The sequence below is a fragment of the Rattus norvegicus genome, chromosome 8, assembly GCF_036323735.1.
Source record: "Rattus norvegicus strain BN/NHsdMcwi chromosome 8, GRCr8, whole genome shotgun sequence".
NCBI lineage: Eukaryota > Metazoa > Chordata > Mammalia > Rodentia > Muridae > Rattus > Rattus norvegicus.
This window is the reverse complement of record NC_086026.1, coordinates 109,110,594-109,125,431: the sequence shown is the minus strand read 5'-3', so window position 1 is coordinate 109,125,431 and position 14,838 is coordinate 109,110,594.

Sequence of the window (14,838 nt, the reverse complement as noted above, 5' to 3'; positions counted from 1 at the left end):
GATAGAAACGGAATGAGTTACAAAGTCACGACAGCCGGCCTCCACCTCAGGTCGTGCCACTTCCCAGCTGTTAGTCTAAGTATCTCACCTTCCTGAATCTCCGTTCCCTCACCCGTAAAGTGTGGGTAATTAGGGCGCTGGAATAATGCACATTTGGGTCCCTCATAAAGGACAGGTGCACACTTACACAACTTTAAGACAAACAGGATATTAGCTTATATACGCAGGCTAGCTGACACCAAGGTTGGCTCAGGCATAGCTACCTTGCTCTGCCCCACACCTCAGTTCTCTTTTCTTCTCTGTTTTGTTTCCGGAGAAGACCGTCTAAGGGTGTCGGAGCACTAACCATATGGCAGGCAGAAAGCCCTTGTGGAAAGAAGAAATCCTGACAAAAATCCATTGGACTGTGAATCATTCCCCATTCCAAAGCCACCTCCTTAGCTGGGACATTAGCCTAGTCCGGGGTGCCCAGCCAAAAGGCAGACAGAGTTCTGAGGAAGCTGTTTGTCTCATTTCTCTACATGAATTTGTATAATTAACATATTCCTCAACAATTGTATGAACATATGTGAAACATTCTGGTCACACCCATGCCCCGCCCCACCCCTCTAACTCCCCTCCCTCCTTTCTTACCCCCCACCCCCACCCCCACGGTCCATCTTCTTATGGTTTTTTTTTTGTTTTGTTTGTTTGTTTGTTTTTTGACTCGTTAGTTTTAACTAGGGCCACCAACCTGGGCATGAGTGTAGTTGTCTCGTTTCTCGCTCCTTAGATTGGACCTGAATAGTAAGAAAATTTCCAGAGGTCAAATGTCTGAGTCTCTCTAATTACCAAACAGCATATGGTACAGAAGAGAGGACCTAAGAGATTTTCCCAGTTCTCAAAGAAAACTGACAACGATTTTAATGTAAAATAATTAAAGTTCTTAACGTTTACACCCAATTTTAAGTATGTGAAATTACAAACGTAGTTAAAGAAGACCCTCAAGGTTAAGAGTGTAACTCATTGGTAGAGAGCATACTGCGCATGCATGAGGGCCTTGATTCAGTGCCCAGCCCCAAAAAGAAAACCCGAACGGAAGGGGAAAGGGGAGCCGAGCTTTAAAGAAAGGGAGCAGGGGGAAGGGAACAGAAAGGAGGGGGGGACTCGGGTGTGTCATTTTGTGTTTACAGGATCAATTACAAATATTTATGTTTTTTCATTTTCTTACTTTGTTGACTTCTTGCATAATTTCCAGGCTGTGACCAGCCTGAGAAGCCCAAAGCCTCTAGGCAGTCATCAGGAATCACCCACAACGCTTGTGCACTAAGACGTGGATGCAGCAAGATTTCAGGGTCTTCTTTGGGTATTATCATGTCTTTGATTTTTCTATTCTTAAACATTTGCGTGTCTGCATGCCTCAGGAATGGTTTCGAACTGCTATATTCTCCTAGCTTCGGTCAAGCTGATTTTCAACACCTCACAATCCAGAGGTAAAAAGGGACGAGGTGTTCTATTCATAATGTCCCAAGCAGACTCGAAATGAGCGTATAGGGAGTCAAGAATTAGAGACAACACTTCAGCCAGATGTGCAGTACATGCCTAGAATCCTAACCCTCAGGAGACACGAATGGGAAGAAAAACTGTGAGCTCGACACCAGCCTGGACATAGTCACAGAACAAGACCTCAAAATTCAACAAAAACTCCTAAGGAAAAAAACTGGTAAATTTATTACCAAAAGATTGCTTAAAATAATGTAACTAAGTCAACCTTAAAGTCTAAGACTTAAAATACTGTGTATCTGTACACATATACACATACACACACACACAAACACATGCACACAGGTACCTGAGCACATGTACCCACATATAGGCAGACACACACACACGAACACACACAAACACATGCACACAAACACATGCACCTGAACATAAGCACACACTCACCTGACCACATGCACCCACACACAGGCAGGCACATATACATACACACACGCACATGCATGCCACATATACAACAAGTGAAAAATATTTTTAAATATATTTTTAATTTTTTCTAGTATAAATTATTAAGCAATACATTGAAAAGTGACCTGGAGGGGTTGGGGATTTAGCTCAGTGGTAGAGCGCTTGCCTAGCAAGCGCAAGGCCCTGGGTTCGGTCCCCAGCTCTGAAAAAAAGAAAAAAAAAAAGAAAAGTGACCTGGAAATATAATTCCAAAATATTAATTGGTTGCTTCTAGTTAGAGATACAATTGCCCTCTTTATTTAATAGGAATGAAGTTTCTGACCAGGTGTGGTGGGGAATGACTTCAACGCCAACCCTCTGAAGACAGAAGAAGCAGCAGATCTTTGTGAGTTGGAGACCAGTCTGGTACACTGAGTTCTAGGCCACACAGAGATATATGGCAAGAGCCTGTCTCCAAACAAACGATTCTTTTAAGTACATCTAGACAAAAACTAAAGGCAGAAAGCAGATTTTTTTAGAGACAAAAACTACATTTCAGGCACCATGGAAGAAAAAAGGAAGTAATCCTACCCCTACTCCTAACAGACTTTAACCTTAACCCTAATTTGACCCTAGACCTAAACCTGACCCTATCCTTAGCCCTAAGGACAAACACTAATCCTAGCCCTAATGCTAACACCAGCCCTAACCTTAGCCCTAAGTCTAGCCCTAATCCAGGTCATAGCCCTAACCCTAAACTTAGCCCTAAACCTGCCCTAGCCTTTGCCCTAGCCCTAATACTGACCCTAGCCCTAACCCTGCTACCCCAGCCCTAACCCCAACTGTCACACCATCCCCAACTCTAACCCTCACCCTTATCTTACCCCTGTGAGGTATTGTCATCTTTGTTTCACAGCTAAAGAAACCAGAGCTTTAAATGGTCAATTATTTTGACGAAGTAAAGTCTCCATCATGCCCAGGGATGTGCTGGGCTTAGCACTGAGGTTCTGGAAAAATCTCTCAGCAACGAGGAAACGAGACAGTAATGCCAAGGCTCACAGCCAATAAATAGAAAAGCTTGTGTTCTACCACACTGCACTCTCTCCCACCAATGCACAAAAGAGATACCATGGAATGGGGAAAATACATGTGGCAGCATAAAAGCGATACGAGGGAGAATGAAGGGACGGGGAGAATAAACAAGGGAGGGAGGGAGGGAGGATATGAAGCCATGGAATACAATACTTAAATCAATTTGCTACAGTTTTTTTAAGTTTAATTCTCTGATCTCAGAGACCGCTAAGAAGGTGCAAGTGTATCATAAAGACAGTTGCCCAATGCAGTGAAGGGCATATGGCCAGCTTGTCCCTCCGGAACCAGCACACTCGGTCTCTATAAAGTTCTTACCAAGCTCTGTGGTCTGTGTGCACACCTAAGGGCTGCCAGTCTAGAGACAACTATGGTTTGATGCTGCTCATGAAGACAGAGAAAGCCCCAGGACTACCCCGCACCCCGAGAATGCACTGTGTGTGGAAGAGACACCTGTGTCCCCCACAGAAGGCAGCTGAAAGCTCAGAAGTCCCGATGCTGGCTCTGGAATGGACCCACTTCATCCCTGCAGGCCCCTGGACTTTGAGGTTTCTCCATCGTATCTGGGGGGGGGGGGGAGGTGTTCTGAGTGCTTTTCCATTCCTTTCCTGTCTCAAGTGCAGCTACAAGTGACTGACTCACTCTGGTTCCGAGGTTTTGACCAGTCCCGGCCTTGCCTGTTATCAAAGCAGCCGCCTCTAGCCCTTGTCGACCGCAAAGTCTTATTTATTTTGTTCAGCGGGCCAAAGTGAACTTCCCCTAAAGAATATTTTGAAAGTAAAATACCAAACATATTAAGCATGTAGGACTTGCCTCCCATATTGACCGCTACAGAGGGAGGTTGCCATAGCAACGCCCCTGCGAAGGGGAGGAGCTTGGCTGAAGGGTGACTAAGATACTGTAATGGAGCACAGGCTGCTGAGCCAGCCTGAAAATCTCTGGGACACCAGGAATGTTTGCCCAAGTCTTAGGAGCTAAGTTATCATTAACAGAGAGTGGTGGGGTAGGGGAGCAAAAATGTCCAACTGCAAACAAACATGTCAAAAGGCAGAGGTGTGTCAGAAGGAGCGGAGGTACTCTGAGGAGATGTGACCATGAGTTTTATAAGGACTGTAGGAACACCCAACCTTCCCCACTGCCAGCCCACACCAGTTCAGACCCATCAACCCCTTCACTCATCCACAGAGAGGCATAGCCAATGGTAAAAAGGACCCCACAGAGAGTTACCTGGAGTTCACTGACAGTAAATGACTTTGACAACCTCCTTGGTCCCACACAGCAAAACTGCACCTTCTCTTTGACCCCATGCCCTTGAGGATTTCTTAGGAATCTGTACAAAGGAAATCACCCTCATTTCACAAAGGGCTGTGGCAGTGAACTTCACTGAACTTCGATGTTTTCATTGTGTAAAGCAAGAGAGACAGGCAGAGGAAAGGGGGGCAGCTTGGGGGTGAGAGAGGCGGGGGGGAGATGCTGGGGAGAGAGAGAGAGATATGCAGGAAAGAGAGAGAGAGAGAGAGAGAGAGAGAGAGAGAGAGAGAGTTCTAGCTGCAGAGATGGAATTAAACTATGGTGTGGTAAATGTATATATTAACTAGGTGTGGTGGCACTTGCCATTAATCATAACACTCTCCCAAAGGAGGCAAAGACAGGTAGATGTCTGAGCTTGAGGCCAGCCTGATTGACATAGAGAAATCCTGCCTCAAAAACAAACAAGCAAACAAAACAAAACAAAAATGTATGTACACTTAAAAGCAGAAGGAAGAGGAGACTGAGGAAACCTTAAAGAACATGTAAGAAGAGCACATCCTGCTGTTGTAGAGGACTGAGTTCAGGACATGAGCCCAGCACTCGTACCTACACCTCCAGCTCCAGGAGTTCTAAGGCCTCTCTGGGCATCTACACTCTCATGCGTACAGTCGTACACACACACATGCAAATGAACGTGTTTTTAAAACACATCTAAAAAAAAAAAAACCCTCGGAGTAATAGCACAGTGATCTCAGCACAGCATCAAAGTGGATGCTGGACAAGAGAGGGGCTTCGCACACTCGCTAGTGGGAATACAAACCATTCCGGCCAGTCTGGAAATCCGTAGTAAAACTGGGCTGGGATTGCGGGGAGCTCCTAGCAGCTCCTAGTACAAGCTGACTAAGTTCCTGTAAGACTCAGGCTCATGAACATGTGAAACATAAACTCTACACATGCTCCTAAGACCACTATCAGAACATCTGTTCATGGGCAGGACATAGGCAAATTTTTCTTGAGGTTTTCGATAAGCAGACTTGGAGCCCGTGAACACAGAGAACCAACTGTGTGCGTTTGTCCATACGGGGCAGTGTGAGAGCTCTGAGCCTCCCAGAGCTGCTGTGGTTGCCGAGGGCGACGACTGGGCCATGGGGTGGGAACATATTAAGAAGGGACAGGACATCATGTCAAGACAACAGGAATGAGACCTTCAAGTAAAAGAGGCATTTCCCTTTAAAACCCAAGGAGGGCCTTAAAGTGAAGGAGAGAGAGATATCATGGGCGGGGTTATGGGGGCTGGCAGAGGAGGGGCTTCGGAGAAGGAAGCTTCACACCACATGGTTCTCGCTTGCTCGGTCTGTGTGACAAGGAGCATGGAGGAGCCAGGTATGAGGTAGGGCCATAAATTCGAGGCTGTGAAGTCACAGGCAGTATGGCTTCTCAGGTCTCTGTCCCTGAGAAAAAGCTGTAAAGGGGCATGCGTGGCTTGATGGGTTTCATTCAGGCTGTGGGATCTGACCACCTTTGGGGGACCAGCATCTTAGAGGGGCAGGCCCATAATGCAATGAGTGGATTTGGTAGCCTCCAGAGCATAAGGAATGAGAGAAGAAAAATGACCAAAAAAAAAAAAAAAATTGCATCAAGGATGGGGAGGTCCCATTCTAGACACGATGGAATAGTTGCCGTTATATAATTATTCTCTGTGGTGCACAGGCAGATATCTGAGTTCTAGGACAGGTGAATCGAGAAAAGAACTAAAAGAATATCAACGGTTCTTCACTAAAATTCTCATGGCATTCTCAAAGCGCTCAGCTTAAGCAATGCTGGGCATTAAATAAGCACGAATATTCTTTTTGGAGCCAGGGACAACAAGTAGTTGGACCAGATAGACTCCGACTGATGATCCACGAAAATCTGTCCTGACCAGTAATCGATGTCTGTCAGGGGCATGACTGGGAACCCAAAGGACACTGTGTCACACAAACTCACTCCCGGATCCCTCTGCAGCTGGACCTCCGCCACCACCCCTCCATCACAACGAGGATTCTCTCCCCCCTACCACCCGGTGCGCGTTTAAGTCTCCGTTCTTTTCTCCTCTTTTCTCGAGCAAAGATACACTTACAAAGGTGCACCCTCTCTACGCTAACCAGTGCAGCCCTTGTCAAACAATCCAAGGAGCCCGGGAGCTTGTTCAGGTCTCATTATTGTCCCTGTGCTTCAGGGTCCTTGACAGTCCTTAAGGGCTGCCGCTTCTCTGAGAACGACTCTCCGCCCGGCGGATCTGACTTCAGGAGTTTAGTGCCGCTGTTATCTTTAGCATTCTTCTTGTCCTCGCTTCATCCTAAAGACTGCAACCTGGAGAAGCTTTGACGCCTTCCGAGGCTCTTTTGTTCTCGCCCGGGAGCTTCTGGAGAGGGTCCAGCCTCACGGCGTTCTTATGGAACAAGGCCATGGAGAATCGTTTGAGTATTTCCACAAATATCTCTTGAGTATCTCCTTCCTGGCAGGTGCTACGGCAGGTACAAAATATGAATATGGAAGAAAGGGGGAAGTATCGTTTATTGAAAGTCTGATGTGCTACACAATGGTACCAATATCGTGCTGGGACTTCGAAGTGTTCGGCCCATTCCACCCCCACAATAGGCTCTCGAAGCCTCATTATCACAATTACAGCAGAGAAAACTGAGGCTGGAGAGCTGACTCGCCTGATTTCCCGTCTACCGATTAATGAATGGAAGTGTGACTTGAATCGTGTCTTTCTAATTCAAGGTCCGTGATGTTTCCACTCACCGCGATGTTAATTCATCATATCGTTGGTTCCCAAGAAAGGGCAGGGAAGGGATCTTAGGAAACTGAGGGCCCAGAGGCTTCCTAGAAAGCTGTAGGGATACCATCCAGTTACTCACCTCTGAGCCTGTGGAACCCCGTTACCAGAATCGCAGAACTCCAAGGGGACTAAAGGTTCTTGTCCTGTTCCTCCCTGTGGTGCTTGGTTTTTCAGAATGGCCACTGCTATTTGGAGTAATACAAACTATCATTTCTCAAAGAAATAGACACCATTCACTTACACATGGAACTTGTCATGAGTTCAGATCAAAAGTTCTAGAATCTAAATCAACAAGATTTTTGCCCTGAGGCCTTAAGAAAGTTGTCCTCAAATTCTCAGGAGAGTCTTTTTTTTTTAAAGATTTATTTATTTGTTTTATGTTTATGAATACACTGTAGCTGTCTTCAGACACACCAGAAGAGGGCATCAGATTCCAATATTACAAATGGTTGTGAGTCATGTGGTTGCTGGGAAATGAACTCAGGACCTCTGGAAGAGCAGTCAGTGCTCTTAACCACTGAGCCATCTCTCCAGTCTCCCCCCCCCCACCCCCCGAAGAATCTTTAATAAAAGAAAATCTCACAGTAGACAAAAATTCAAAGGCCTGCTTTCCTCCTTCGAGATCTTCATTTGGCGGTGCTGCTGGCCAGGAATGAGGAGAGGACTCCCCTTTGTGAGCCTGCTTGTGAATTTGTATAAAAAGCAAGAAACAGCATAGGCGGGATATGGACTGCCCTGATAGCCACACTGGGTGGAAGGTTGTGCTGTCTTAGAATCCCACCCCAGATACCTGCAGAAAGACACAAACTCACATCCGATCCAGCTTGTGTTGGTCTCTGGGGAAATGCTGACTTTATTTGTTAAAACCACAACAAATGTGTTCCTGAACAAGGGAACTGACAGGACCCGGAGACCTAATTAAAAGTAAAGCCAGCTGCTTCTACTCTCAGTTCCTAAGCTGTGCAGTCCTTAGTGGTTCTGAGATTTCTACGGCTGGATGCCTCTATCCTTGCTTCTTCTAGTAATAAACCACACAGCATAATGAAGTTTCAAATTCCCAAGAGCAGCTTCCAAAGTAAGGGGGTTAAGGGTGGTGACTAAGGAATGGGATTTGATGGGAGTTGAAGACCCAGAGCCACGTGTCATTCATGGCTACTCTCATTCAGAGCCACATGAGTGACCCTTCTAATAAAAGATTTTACCTGCCTCCTTCACGTGCCGCAATCCTTGTTCCTGAGGCAGCGTGGCAGAGCCAGGCAGCACTTCCAGGATTTTTTAATTAAAAAGACAAACAAAAAACAAACAAACAAAAAAACTTTAAATAAGAGAGTAGTGAAAAGGATGAAATAATATTGTGCAGATAACTGAATTCCACCCTTTAAAGTGATGAGGTTACGTTGTATGAACTGTAGCTTCGTGACAATAATAGGAAACATGGTTTAAATCACAGGGGACATCAGCTATATCCTCAGGAGGCCTTGCAGGCCCAGACTGAGTGAACAGCTCTAAGTATGAACTCCTGCAGGATGCATTCTACCCTGAAAATATATCTTAAATGTGATACTTCTTTCAAGATGACAGGCGCTTGCAAATTAAAATGTCTAAATTGTATCCACATAATCAAAATCGATAACCCAGGAAGATGCATCTTAGCTACTGAAGGATGGTGAAGCCAGTGAAGATAGATCTTCATCTTCTGATGGACAGGGAAAGCCCAGATGGCATCATAGCCCTAACACCCCCCCCCAGCCCACCCCTACCCCACTCCATAATAGGCTTAAGAAACTTAAAGGGGGGGTTGGGGATTTAGCTCAGTGGTAGAGCGTTTGCCTAGCAAGCACAAGGCCCTGGATTTGGTCCCCAGCTCCGAAAAAAAGAAAAGAAAAAAAAAAACTTAAAGGGGGTAGATTTACCAGGTCGAGAGCACAGGATGTGGACACCTTAAATGCTGTAAGATGCCCATCTGGGGTAAGTGACTCCCACTCTGCCTTTTTACATAGTACACTCAGGGATCTGCCCACCATCGCGTGTGAGCCCAAGCATTCACCAGTTCTGCAACATCCAGTGAAATGGGGCACTGTTCACTCTGGGCCTCCTACAACAGACTCCTACTGTACAACCTTCTCACTGTGGTCTCACTTCTATCTTCTCTGAAAGCCTTGGAGACTCAGTGTACTACGCAAACAGTACCTCGCAACCAATGCCATCTTCTTCCTCCAGACGTGGTAACACTGCACTTGTGCACCTGTTATAAGGCCTGGTGGAGAGTGCTAGGGCAGTCCCTGATCAACGGGCACAAGCAGTGCTTCTCATTTCAACACCATGCAGGCAGAAGTGTGAGGAAGGCAAGGGTGCCTCACCAGTGGAAGAGGTCAGTTTGGGGGATGCAACAGTCAGAGCCCAAAAGATTCAGTAGGTGGATGTCTCAGTCTAGGTTTGTATTCCTTAGTTATAAGGTGTAAATGCACTGTCGACATAAAAACCACAGCTCTCGTCGTAAAAGGAATAAGAGATAGTTTATTCTGGAGCCTCTTGCATGACCATGGCCCAGGAACACAGATTTAAGTTACCCAAATTGCATGTTCCAATGTGGAAGCAGTTTCACAAGATTTTTGTAGTTTTACAGAACGTACTGGCTAGTTTTGTGTCAACTTGGCACAAGCTAGAGTTATCACAGAGAAAGGAGCCTTCCTTGAGGAAATGCCTCCTTGAGATCCAGCTGAAAGCATTTTCTCAATTAGTGATCAAGCAGGGAGGGCCCAGCCCATTGTGGGTGGTGCCATCCCTGGGCTGGTGGTCCTGGGTTCTATAAGAAAGCAAGTTGAGCAAGCCAGGGGAAGCAAGCCAGTAAGCAGCACCCCTCCATGGCCTCTGCATCAGCTCCTGCCTCCATGTTCCTGCCCTGTGTGAGTTCCCGTCCTGACTTCCTTTGGTGACAAACAGCAATGTGGAAGTGTAGGCTGAATAGACCCTTCCCTCCCCAACTTGCTTTTTTGTCATGATATTTTGTGCTGGAATACAAACCCTGACTAAGACACAGAACAAAGAAAATCATAACTCAAGGCAAATTTAAAATACATTGGTGAAGGCGCCAGAGAGGCAGGTACAATGAGATGGGGGGGAGGGGATTATTCCGTAGGCCCGAGACACTGTCTGATGACATTGTTAGCTCTTGGATTGGCAGAGGCTAGTGTTCTGCTAAGTTAAGAGGTTTTCGTTTATTATTAGGAGATGTTAGTTGTGACACAGAGTGGGGCAAGGAATGGCTGTTCCGGAAAGCCGAAACAGGCCCACAATAAAGTAATTAGCCTCTGAACCTACAAAATTCCGATCTCTCCACAGTACTGAAATTCCAATCGGTCTATCAATCTCTGCAGACACATACTCCTTCCAAGGAGGTTTTCATTCACAGCCAGGCACAGCTTCCTTTCAGGAGCATTCATTCACAAGACCAGAAGATTACCCCTCACATTTTCCCGCACACACCGGATGAAATTGGTGTTTGTGCTCATCGGTAGTTTCAAGTAATTGGCAGCCAGTATTCCCGGGGTGGGGGGAGCATGACAAAGGATTCAACCCCTAAGGATGTGACCAGCAGGACCTGTGAGAGCCACACTAACCCAGATCCACCCTATTGGTCTTAGATTATAAGGCCCACTGCCTGTATATGACCCTGTGCTACCTGGCTTGCCACCCTCATTGGCCTCCCTGAACACATCCAAGCCTCTCCTTTGGAATCCTGACTACCATTTCCTGGCTTCTTCCTTGCAATTGTTAAACCAACATCTACCCTGAAGCCAATCTGAGATGAATCTTTACCCTGGGTTCCTCTTCTCTGTCTCCCCAGGACAAGGCTGTTGGGGACAGAGCTGCTGGGGACAGGGCCACCTTCCCTTACTGAGACCCAAATTCTGTCCAAGAGCCATATGGACCCTAAACCCATAATTCCCGAAGGACTTTTTTCCAAAATGATTTTGTTTCTGCTGTATGTCGTTAACAAGCAGAGAACTAATTCTAAAGAAGAAAAAGGAAATTGTGAAACACGGCTCAGAACCATGAAATACGCGCTGATTATTAATTTAGGCTTTAGGCTTCGTGAACTGATGCAGCTCTAATTTTTCAAAGAACAAGGAAAAAGCGGGAGAATTGTTTAATATCAAAAGGACTTTCAGGTTACAATTAGTAAATTGACTGACTTTTATAAAGGCGAGAAAAAAAAAAAAGAACTTTCATATGAAGCCAGAGGCTTTCCGGGGATGGTAGTATGCTCTCAGCCTCGGGGAAAGCAGCCTCTTCACCTCAGAGATCTGCAAATCAAAGATTGCATAATTTCCCAAAGGTTTGAGCCTGTCAGGATTCCAGTCTGAACCAGTCTCCCATCCTAGGGCCCTTTCCACTCATTCTACAGTGGGAGTTGCTCTCACGTGTGGACAGTGGTCCCCAGAGACCTTGGATGATGATGCAGCAGTGTGGCCCGTGGGAGGTGATGCTGAGGGTGACCTTTATTATTTGAACTTGTTTTCCCACCTCTACCCACAAAGGTCCATGTGTTAGACGTTTGATCCTCTGTGTGGTAGTGTTGAGGTGATGGACCTTTAAGAGGTGGGGTCCAGTCAGAGACCCTTAGGTCCACTGAAGACCTGCTCTCAACGATGGCAGGACCTATGCCTTTCTCTGAGTCCTCGTCTGACAATGTGACCTTTAATTCTTGCAGACCTTCTGTCCCTAGCTAGAGCGAGAGTTTCCACGAGTTCTTGGAGCCTCAGGCAAATAACTAAAGTAAGTGCAGACAAATGGCAAAACTGCAGAGTTTTACTCAAAACCAAAGCAGATGTGCAGCCCAGAGAATAGTGCTTTGAGAGAATAGTGGGTTACCCACGGTAGAGGGCTCAGGAGCACCCAGTTACTGTGTGAGGCTTTCTTCTGAGGGTCCAAGAGGAGGGGGAGTTGCTAAGGGGCAAGAGATGGGTGGCTTCCTAATTTGGTTGAGAGGTTTGAGTTATGTCCAGGCTGGATATTCCTAAAATCCTAATGTCTATGTCCCAAGGCATGTTTGACCACAAAGGGGAATTTACTAGAGGCTTCCAGGGAGTAATGGGTGTGAGCGACCATAGCTTTTGTTCTGCCCCCACCTACTGGAGGCAGAACTCCAATGAAGCCGCAGGTCTTACAATGCACACTACCGTAAGAGTGACAGGCTGCTCCATGTATTGCTGAGAAAAGAGGTATGTGTGTGTAGCTTAAGTCAACTGGGGTCCCTGGTTGCTAAGCTATTTCTACACCTGCCTTGAATCCTGGCCTTAGCAACCTGACAGAGTGATAGAGCAGAAGAGGAATGACGACAAAGTCTGGAACTGTAGGATGATGTCATTATGCAGCAAGGCAGGTCTAGGAAAAGCCAAAGCTTATCATTGGATGAGAAGGAAGGGTAGGTGGGGTCGGGGGTGGAGTCTAGGAAGGAGAGAAGAGGAGGAGGAGCAGGGAGAAATCAAGATGGAGACAACGGAGCAGGATGATGCAGATCCGGGTAACTAGGTCAATTTTATCTTGTCTAGGTGGGCGGTTTATATCTTTATTATTCGGCAGTGAATTTATTGTGTGGATGTATTGTGGATTGAGAATTTAACATATTGACGGTGCCCATGCGGCCACAGCACCAAGAACTGGGCGTAGGCCAATTTAACAAAAGATAGAGACTCTGGTCATTTGTGCTACGAGAATGCCAAAGCTTTACCGAGGTTCACAGTATATATACACCAAGTGGGTGGAAAGACCCCTGGAAGCACAATGGAAAAACAAGTTTACGTTCTCAGGATAAAAACAGGAACTGACTCAATGGTGTTACACCGCCCATCGGCCGACCAGCGAAGGCCAAGATGTTCTTTTCTTAAAAACAAAAGTTTCCACATGCGTCAGCAAGGCTCAGCAGGGGGCAAACACTGAGGGAGCCCAGGAGGGTCCGACATATATAAATTTGATTGATAAGTTACAAGTTTCTAGAACTTTGATTTACCCGGCTACAGGGGACGTGAGCAAAGTTCCTGTGGGCAGAGAGACAGCCTGGAGAGGGCAGCTATAGAATGCCTGGGGCTAGCATGGCGTGGTGTCAGGCTAGAACCACCCTTGGAATGCGATGTATGTATCAGGCGTGGTAACAACCCACCAAGGGGGACAGTGTGTGAAAGTGGCTGGCAGAGAAACAGCTGGAGCGCACGGCTCCCGCAGACCTGCGCAGAGTGAGAGAGAACGCACAGGAACTGGTAGCCACCATTTTTTATTTTTTACGGCAACGTGGAATAAAGTTTTATTTGGGAGGGGTGAAAAAGTTCTAACACACAGTTGCCTAACGATGTAAATATGCTTAGTGATATCAAACAGAACCCCCAGTTAGAAATGGTTAATACCCAAAGTTATCAATAGTTAAAAACAAATGGTCTTTTGGGGGAGTGGAGTTGTTTTTGTTTGGTCAGTTCATTTGGTTTTTTGAGACAGGGGTTTCTCTGTGTAGCCCTGGCTGTCCCAGAACTTGCTCTGTAGACTGGCCTCAAACTGAGAGAGAGCTGTCTGCCTCTGCCTCCCAAGTGCTGGGATTAAAGGTGTGCACCATGACCACTTAGCTGATGAAACAAGTGTTTTGCACTTGCCCTTTGTTGTGTGAGTGTGAGTGTGAGTACAAGCCCACAGCATCTGCCTGCGCGTGATACCATTGCACTAGAGGAAATAATAAACAGAATGGTGATTTTATTCTTAGCTCTGCAGTTCTTTTCATTAACATATAATGAGTGATATTGCATACTTATGAACTGTAGCATACTCCAATAATGCATACCACAGGTAGTGATTAGATGAGGAATTAGTATTTCCAACGTCACAATCATTTATCATTTCTCCATGTTAGGTCACCAATGAATAGAGTGCGACATATGCACAACATGGTATCTTTTCTTTAATCCTTTTCTTTGCATTTGATTTTATATGTATGTTTTGCCTATATGTATATTTATTTGTATGCCACCTTCTTTTACGTGTATGAGTGTTTTGTCTACACGTATGTTTGTATGCCACTTGCATGCTACTTCTATGCCTGGTATGTGAGGAAGCCAGAAGAGTGTGTCAGATCCATGGAGAACTGAACTGGGATTCTCTGGAATAGCTCTTGCTTGATTCTGAGCAAGTGCTCTTAACTGCTAAGCCATCTCCCCAGCTCCCATAAAATGGAGTATTATTCAGCCTAAAAGGGGGGCAAATTCTTTTATGGGCCCCAATGTAGATAGATATTGAAGAAACTGCGCTAAGTGGAAAATGCTAGTCCCAAAAGCCAAATAACCATATGATCTTATTTCTATGATGCTTCCTAGGGTAATCAAATCCATGGAGACAGAAAGTAAGTGGCTGCCAAGGGTTAAAGAGAGGAGGGAATGGGGGGTGTGAATGCACACTTTCAGTTTAGGATGAGATGAAAGCCTTCTTTGGTGGGGGTGGGGGTGGTGACAACTGCAACACAGTGTGAATGTATTTAGTGTCCAAGAACCATTCCTATCTCTTCAATTGTTCCTATCTCTTCCATCCATGAAGTCCCCTATTGGCACATGTCTTAAGTGTCTGATCCCCAGTTTCGAAGGCTGTGGAGCCTTTAGGAGGTGTGGCCTGGCTTGCAGAAGTAGGTCGCTAAGGGCCAGCTTTACAAGGTTTTAACTCTCCCCGCCTCCAGTCTCTGCTCTCTATTTCCTGGTCAGTTCCCACGT